The sequence below is a fragment of the Tupaia chinensis genome, unplaced genomic scaffold (assembly GCF_000334495.1).
Source record: "Tupaia chinensis unplaced genomic scaffold, TupChi_1.0 Scaffold000516_1, whole genome shotgun sequence".
Taxonomy (NCBI): Eukaryota; Metazoa; Chordata; class Mammalia; order Scandentia; family Tupaiidae; genus Tupaia; species Tupaia belangeri.
In genome coordinates this window covers 73,024-82,095 of record NW_006160029.1, presented here as the reverse complement: position 1 = coordinate 82,095, position 9,072 = coordinate 73,024, and positions in this window count along the sequence as shown.

Here is a 9,072-nt window from a genome sequence, read left to right as displayed (position 1 = left end):
ATAGGAGGCGGCGCAGGTGAACAGAAACAAAAATTAGACTAAGACCTCAGAGCCTCTTAGCATGTTCTCAGCCAGTCACAGCCAGAGCAAAACTCTAGGCTGCAGCCCCGTGGCTATTAAGTTATACATATTTATTGAGGGATGTTTAAGAAGTAAGGAGGGTGAGGAGTAGTAAAAAATTTACTTCAAGGAACAGGGTATACAAAGCATGGAAACAATAATGATAAAACATGCTGTTTGTCTTGTCAGATTAGGTAAAAATCAATCGCAGTTTTTAGGATGAGGAAGTCCGTTTGTCTGTTGTATCTTCTTTTTAGATCTTGATTACTGGGAAGGGTATTTTGAAGAGGGGGCTTGCAAGATGTTTGATAGCTTCAGTCCCAGGCCAGGGCGATAACATTGCTGGTTGCAAAGACCTAGATAGAAATCTTGTTTTATTAAGTAAAGACACAGTTAATATATGGACTATCCATACATTACAACAAAAGAAGGTGAGTCTATGATCTTACATGGGAAAGGAAGATGATCTTGTAGCTCAGGAGACAACACAGGATGTTTTATTAGCAGTTTTTCATAGTCAACAGCACATGGATGAGAAACTCTTTGTAGTTGAAAGTTACCTGTTGCTTTAGATAAGAGCTCCCAGCTAAGGTAGTTAATCTTCTTCGGGATCCCTCAGGATTGTCCATCCTGTCAGTCACCAGTCAGGCTTTTCCTTTCTTAAAAAAACCATGGGTTTTTGTTTTATTTGCTGACTCTGTCAGTTAGTGAGTTCTTCTGTTTTATCTTGGGGTGAATGTGCTGACTTTGCCTAGCAGAGCCAACTTTGGCCTGTAGCTTTAACAAGGGGTATTTACATAAAACTAGCCTTAAACTAACTTAGTTTTCATATGCTACAGATGCTACTTTGGCTTATACTAATTTGACCTAACATATGTTAATTTTGGCTTAGACAGACAAGTGGGGGAGTCTCAAACTTCCTGCCCTCTTCTTAGGGAACCACATTCTTACAGGATCACTAATTGGCTTTATTGTAATGGTTGGGGGCTATATTTTACCCTTGCAGGGTTCTTTAATAACAGTAAAACTCACGGCAGATAAATTAACTACAGGCCAGTAAAATGACACAAGGAGGGTTAGTAAACTGCTGGCCTTTTCTTGCCGTTTCTTCCCAGCCCAGGCCATGGGAGACAGCCTCTTTACCAGCTTGTGTTGTCTGCATGGCCCCATCACGCAAAGTCCATCGCAACGCTATAAAGTGCTTCCTCTCTCTTGGAGCTAGTAACGTGTGTGGAGAAAACTCACAGAGCAGCTTCCTTACTCTGTGAGCTCACAATGTGCAGGATTGAACTGAGCTGAGCCAAGGTAATCAGGGCTCAAAAGCCTGAACCAAGGCCAAGCTGAGCAGGGCTAGCTAGCAGGGCAGAGCAGTGCAAGGCAGAATGGGGTACTGCAGAGCAAGGAAGCACAGCTGACTAGGTGCCCTCTTTTTCTTAAAGGGGCTTCAGACAATAGTGGCTCATTGCCAAAACCAAACTGTTGCACATGCACAAACATTCAGTGGCATAAAACAGCAAAGCCATCATTACATAATAAGCATTCAAGAGCAGTATAACTAATAACATAAATCATTTACCCTGTGGCTTTCAAGCATAAGATAGGAGGTGAAGGAGCCAGCCTAAACCATTCTGACTCCATTGGCAATACAGGAAACTAGGTCTTTCTATTTTGTGATTGTTTCATCTTCAATATGTGGTCTCTACCTCATAGTCCAAGATGGCTGTCTCTAGTTTAGTCAGGAGAAAGAAAAAGTGAGGAATGAGATTCTCCGCTTTATGTACACTTACTGTACATCACACAAGACATGTCTGCCTATGTGTTATTGTCCAGGATAAAAGACTAATTAATTTATGGTATATCCTTATAATAAAAGAGTATAGCAAACACTGAATAAGGCTCTGTTAAGGGTACTGCAGATGTAATTAGAATTAAAGACCCAGTATAACTCATTAATGCCGCAGACATTACTATAGTTATTATGATTTATAAACATCAACTGAATCCACTCAGAATTCCAAGAACCATTATGTCATGGATTATGTTTTTTTGAAGATAAAAAATTTTGTATGTTCTTCCACTGTGATATTCATGTTCCTTTATTGAGAGGTTGGGGTCCATTTCCCTTCTCCTTAACTTAGAAAGTTCCTCTCTTTTTTTTTTTTTTTTTAAGGTTTTTGCCATAGGGCACATGTGCTAGAGACCGAACTATTGAGAGGGAAGTAAGAACCCATACCCCAAGGAGGATGACCATGACTATCCCTTCTCCTTCATTCTCCTCCTGGGATTTTGGGCATGTACACACACGTGCCCAGCATAAATCTCAAGCCATCAGGTCTGGAACTTGAACCATAGTCAGCTATGTGGGACCAACACTTAAATCACCATGGACCTGCTGGCCCCTGGGCAGTTTCTTTTAACTATTTTGACCAATAGACTGTGGAGGAGGGTTTGCTTATAGAATGTGACATGGTGGGCCAGCTGGTGACATGGTGGGCCAGCTGGTGGTGTGGGGGTTAAAGTAGTTGATTCCATATGGCCAACTATGCAATATGAATCTTGGACCTGGCAGCTTGAAAATCATGCTGGGTGTGTGTGTGTGTGTGTGTGTGTGTGTGTGTGCCCAAAAGAGGGAAAGATGGAGAAGGGATTCAGCATAACTGTCGCCCATCAGGGGTGGTTTCTCACTTTTCTTTTCTCTCTCTTTATCTCTCTCCAGCAAGTGCATGTGCCCTTTAGCAAATAAAATAGATATACATACATATATATATATATATATATATATATATATAGAGAGAGAGAGAGAGAGAGAGAGTCATATATATAATATAATTTCCAGCTTGCTCTCTCAAAGGACATAAACCTTTGGGGCCCTGAGCTGCCATGCAAGAATCTTGGTTAACCTTGAAGTTATTACACTAGCCTGGCAGATCATGAGAAGGGACCAGCAAGAGACAGAGAGAGGTGACTGAGAAGCCCCATTTCTTCCATAATTTGCTCAACTATTTCTAGCCCAGGTCCCAGATATGTGAGTAAATAGACCTCTGAGGTCCCAGTCTTAACCACTATCTGACTGCTGCCTCATGAGAGATCCAAAGGCAGAACCACTCAATCAAGCTGCTTTTAAATTTCCTGCTAATCGAAACTATGAAAGAAATTAATATTGCTGTCTCATTCTCTAAGCTTTAGTTTCTTGTTAGACTACAATAGGACAGACATATTAAAAAAACAAAAACTTCTCTGCTGCAATTTCTGCCTTATAGAGTTGAGAAACCAACAACATTGAATACAAGATGGTTTTTTTAAAAAATAAAACTAACAAATATTGCCATTTGTACTCTTACACACATATTTTTCTTGGATTTGAGTGCTATTTTCACTTCTCATATGCTTTTCACCATTTATAAAAAATGAGAAACCATTTTTTATAGTTCTCAAAGTCAATTTTAAGGATCTCAGTTTATTGAATGTGACATTCCCTGTTTCCCTCTTTTGAATGATATGAAGAAGAGGAGGGAGCTGAAGCCCATTGACATTTGCTCTTTACTATTCCAGTTTCTGATTCATAGGAGCCTGCACGTTTTAGCAACTCTGGTTCCATTCTGTCATGTGTCTGCTGAAAGTCTGAGAAACAATGAAAGCAGAATCCAAGAAAACTTACCTTATTTTTTATTTATTGAGAGATTTTTGCCATAGGGTGCAGATGCTCGCTAAAGAGATGGAGAGAGCCAAACAGAGCAAAAAAGTGAGAAATCATGCACCAAGGGGGATGGCCACACCGCAATTCGTTCTCATCCTTTTTACCCCTCCGGATTTTGTGCATGTAAGCACGTGTGACCGGCATGAATTTCAAGCAACCTAGTCTGGGACTCAAACCGTGGTCGACCGTGTGGGAGTTCAGTGCCTTAACCACTATACTATTGCTGGCTCCAACTTATCTTGTCTTAAGGCATAGCCAATACTCAGTTAATTCAAGTAATTTATTAGGAATTCTCACAAAGAAAACAATTTTAGGTATTTCAAATTCTTTCTCACACTTTAGCATGGAAATGTCATAAGATTACGGGGATTATCATATGACGCCAATGAGTTTAACAAAGCCCTCAGTTCTTTGTTGTTTTTATTTTATTTTATTTTATTTTTGTTTGTTTTTCCTTCCATCTCCTTTTTCTCCTTGACTGTGGCCTCTCTGGTCTACATTTAACCTCTAAATTAATCATTTGTACATGTAATTTAATCTTTCTACTTTTTCCATTCAGCTATAAAATGAGTTAACAACAGTTAGTTTTATTTGCCTGATTAATCTCTTATTGGATCAATACATAATTTCCTATCTCTGTATCTTTAATTTCTGATATAACATTTTATAGGTTTTGAATTTCAATAGAGGAATGTTAGTTCATGGGGGATGGCTACTCTACTAAGTAGGTTTGAAAAGGCCTGGTTGTCAAGGTTGGGCAGAATTCCTAGTCTAGTAGGTGGTGGTTGTGCAAAGTTACTCAAGCAGCATGAAACCAGTTGAGTGGCCTTTGTCCTCAGGTTTCTTTCTAACCTTACAGAGTTCTCAGTATTTGGAAGGACACTCACTTTTGTTCGGATTGTTGCTTAAAAGAAAATCAGACTCATTATTTTCAGAAACTCTGGAGAGGCCTTGACTTTCAGTGAAATACAAGGTGGTATGGGGTCACTTCAACATTTGTATTCCTTTTTTGAGGGAATTAAATATTATAGTCCTAGGGGACAACCAGGTGAAACAAATTTCTTCATAGGAAAATCACAGCTGCTTTATAGAATCCCCCATAACAGTGGATTTAAACTGCAGACTCTCTGGTCGACCGTTGCTGCAAATAATATAATTGGCAAAAAAAAAAAAAAAAAAAAAAAAAAGTTAGTGAGGCAGTTGAATGAATTTGATCAGTTAGAATGCATAAGGAAGTTGTAAGGACTGAGTTTATATAGTATTTGACCAAGAAATATGGTTCACGTCACTTTGGAGAGGAGTGTTAAGGTTGCTTTTCTTTCTCTTTATCCCCTCTAGCTAAAGCAACTTTCCTCCACCCATTTCCGTAATAACGGACTTTCCTTTCTCCCTAAGGTTCCTGGGCTCTTAGACAGAACCCTTCTCATCTTCAGATGTTTGGCACGTTTATATATGTCATGCAGGATCAGAACTGCAGTGCAGAATTGGACAAAGGACATGTGTTTTGGTATCTTAAGACCTAGCTTTCACCTGTCATAGCCACTTACCAGTTAAGTGATAATGTTAAGTCAATTATTATCACAAAGACTCAGGTTCCCAATTTTGGAAAAAGCCAGGAATAGTACCTCACAGGTAATTTAGTGAAGATCAAAGTAGATAAAATGTGAAAGTTCTTCATATATTTTAATATTTTAACAAATGTTAGCTATTATGTCTACTTGAAAGGTCCATGAGGTACAATTTTGAATTTTTTCTAGTCTCCAACATAATACTTGGCACAAAGTTTTCTCAAAGGAATATATGAGTACATAAATGAATAACAAACATATTTTGGAGGCTGTCTCCCTATTATATAATCCTCTACCAGAATACTTGGAGAATTCAGAAGATTACAAATTAAACTGTGGGCCTCTGCTGATAAATTATCCTGGGCTTTGCTGATTTGCAAGTGCAGGTTTAAAAGTTTATGATGTAATTTTAGAAGAATTAAAATGTGATGCAAATGTTTGGCATAAGTAGGAATGTGCTTATTTCCTTTTTATGCTTTTATATGAAGTAAGGACTAGGAAATCCATTTTTATCTTTTAGAGTGGTGGGTCTCAATGTGTGGTCTCTGAACCAGCAGCATCAGCCTCTGGATACTTGTAGGAAATTAGATTCTTGGACTCCACTTCAGACCTACCCTGGGTGTGGGGCCAAGATACTGTGTTTTGATAAACCCTCCAGGCAATTTTTTTTTTTTTTGAGAGGTTTTCGCTGTAGGGCGTGTGCGCTTGCCAGACAGACAGAGAGAGACAGAGAGACAGAAAGTGAGAAATCAACCCCCCAGGGGGGATGGCCACGCTGCAATCCCTTCTCCTCCATTCTCCTCTCGGGATCTTGGGCACGCATGCACACGCGCCTGGCATGAGTTTTAAGCCACCGGGTCCAGGACATGAACTGCGGTCGACTACGTGGGAGTCCAGCGACATAGCCATTACACTAACTGCTGGTCCCTCCTCCAGGCAATTTTTGATAAACCCTAAATTTTGAGAGCCTGGTTTAGATTATAGGGATTAAGAAGAACAAATCTAAGTAGAAAAGATAAATAGCAATTTATTAGTTTGAATAGTTTATTAGTTTTTAAGAGGATGAGATTTTAAAGTATTTTTAATGCTACCAAATTTGAAGCCCTTCTTTCCAGGTCAGAAATCTGAGTCACAGAGAAGGTTATCCCTAACTTGCGTTAGAACTAGGTCAGCCTGAGACACCCATGTCCTCTTTCACCAGGGTTCTCCTGAGTGATGGGCCATCTCACTTGGTAAACTCATTAAACTAATTTAAGCCAAAAAGTGTCACCTCTGTTAGGCCATTTGCTGGAGGTGCAGTGTAATTAACTGAAATGGGTCACTCTAATGATGGAGATTTGAGGTACTGGGGAGATTTTGGGAAGAGTGGCAGATTTGGCTTCTTAGGGCTCTTCAGACACAGTCATCTCTTTCTTGTACACGCAGGGTGACCTGACCTCAGTGAGGTCAGTCCATGTGTACTGGTTTAAAATGTCTTGTGCTCCTGGCAGTGGGAATTGAGCTCGACCTCAGAATCATGAGACTTAGCAGAAACTTGAGATAGCATTATTGACCCATTCCACACTGAGTAAAAAGCCATGGTGAGCGTGTACATTAGTCACAGCTAGGCCAGAAAGGGATAAAAAGCAGAGATAATAACAATGAGAACATTTGTAGTCATTTCTGCTGTAAATACCTCACATAGGATTATTACTTGAAACATTGCGTGCATCAGTGCCAAAGAATGTGTCATGTTGTGCCAAATAATATGTCATTGGAACACGCAAGCATTTTATGCTATTATTTTTTTTCATGCTTGAGTTCATATTGCCTAAGTTGAAAAATGACAATTTTCACAATACTGTTTGGTTGCTTTAAATGATGGTCGCTCTTGTCTGTTTTTCCCGTTATTGTACTATTGCCTGCCTTTCTGCTCCCTTACTAGTAATTTGCTGCTGTTTGTGTTTTGAAAAGAAATTAAACACTAAAACCCTAAAGTAATATATTTGATTTTTCTGAGGAAATTGACAATACCAAAGAGCCTGAGAACCTTGTCCCATTTGTAGTTTAACTGCATTATTCCTTATAGTTTGAGGCAACCATTTCTATCCTCCTCCTGCCTTCTGTTGACCTTCCTCCCACAGCCTGCTACTTACCAATCTTTTCACATTTGTCCTTACACTATTACCCTCGCACTGAAAATGAGAGCTCAAAATTTGCTTGCCTGGAAAAGCCTTCTATCTTTATCTTAGGAGAAGATTGAAAAACTTTTATTTTCTATTACTTTTATAGTAGAAAGTAAGTTTCTAGCCAGCTACAGTAGCACAGTAGTGATTTAATGCTCCATGATGCTGAAGCCCTATGGGAAGGTCCCAGGTTCACATTGTGAGATTTCTCTCTTCATGACAGGCACATGTGTGCATGCCCATGTTCCTGGCTAGCTGAGACTGGGGGTGGATTGTGGCATGAAAACCCCATCAAGGGTGCCTCTCTTTCTCATGGAAGAAATAAAACAAATAAATTTCAAAAAAGGGCAATTTTCTTTAAAAAAAAGGTATCATGTTTTATACATTTCTGTATGTCTTACCATATCATACAGTGTCAGGTATGTGGTTAAGGCAGGTGGTTCCCACATGGCCAAGTGTGTGGTTCATGTCCCGGACCCAGTGGCTTGAAAAACACTCTGGACACATGTGTGTGTGTGTGCTCAAAATCCTGAGAGGAAAAATCAGTGTCACCAGACACTGAATCTGTAGCACCTTGATCTTGGACTTAATTAGCCTTCATTGACTGTGAAAGATATATTTCTGTAGTTGGTAAGTCACAGTCTTTGGTGATTTGCCATAGCAGCCAGAATAGACTAAGATCGTGTATTGATTGAATTAAGCTCCTTATTATCCTGGTTAAGCTTGTACATACACACATGAACATATATATATGTTATGCTGTGAACATTCTATAAGGTCAGAATGTGGTATACATTTAATATACTGCTCATAATGCATTTAGACTATCCTGTGTGTGTGTGTGTGTGTGTGTGTGTGTGTGTGTGTAGACTCTGTCCTGCAGGTAGAGAATATTTTTGCCTTCCACATGGATGGCATAAATGTCTCACTTTCAGGGAGAGCATGTAGCTTTTTTGGAGGTTTTTATGTCATTGTAACTTGTGTCAGTCTTGGCATTAAATCAAATCATGCCTTGGTCACTGGCCGGAATGTCCAAGGGTTTAATGAGATGATAGAGGTATGGGTAATCGTAGGAATATAGGTATGATTGAAGGTTAAGGGATGACCCTTTGGCATGGTAGACCCAAAGAAGGGCACAAGTCAGATAACTAAGAAGCAGTGAACAGAGGATGAAACAGGAAATTCTAGATCTAAGACAAAAGATCTATGTTTTTATAGTCTAGAAACCTTGCAGACTGGTCCTTGTCCCCCAAAATGGCACAAGAGAACTACAAGACTGCCTTCACTTCATCTGAAAGATCTTAGATTTAAGTGCTCATTGTGGGGGAGGGGAGAGGAATGAGGTCAAAGTGGAAAAGAATTAGAGACAATCAAGAAACTATATGACCCCAGAGAATATATTTTCTTTGGGGATTTGTCTTGTAAATTATAATTAAATTGTTTGGAGTTATAGAATTAAGTAGTGAAAAAGTGAAATCATGTTTTAGCTAAGGGATAAGCTCTTCAGGTAGGTAGCCTTGGCACATGGAGCATGATGAGAAATAAACGCTTCTTTAGCTCTTACATGCTTTCTATAATCGAA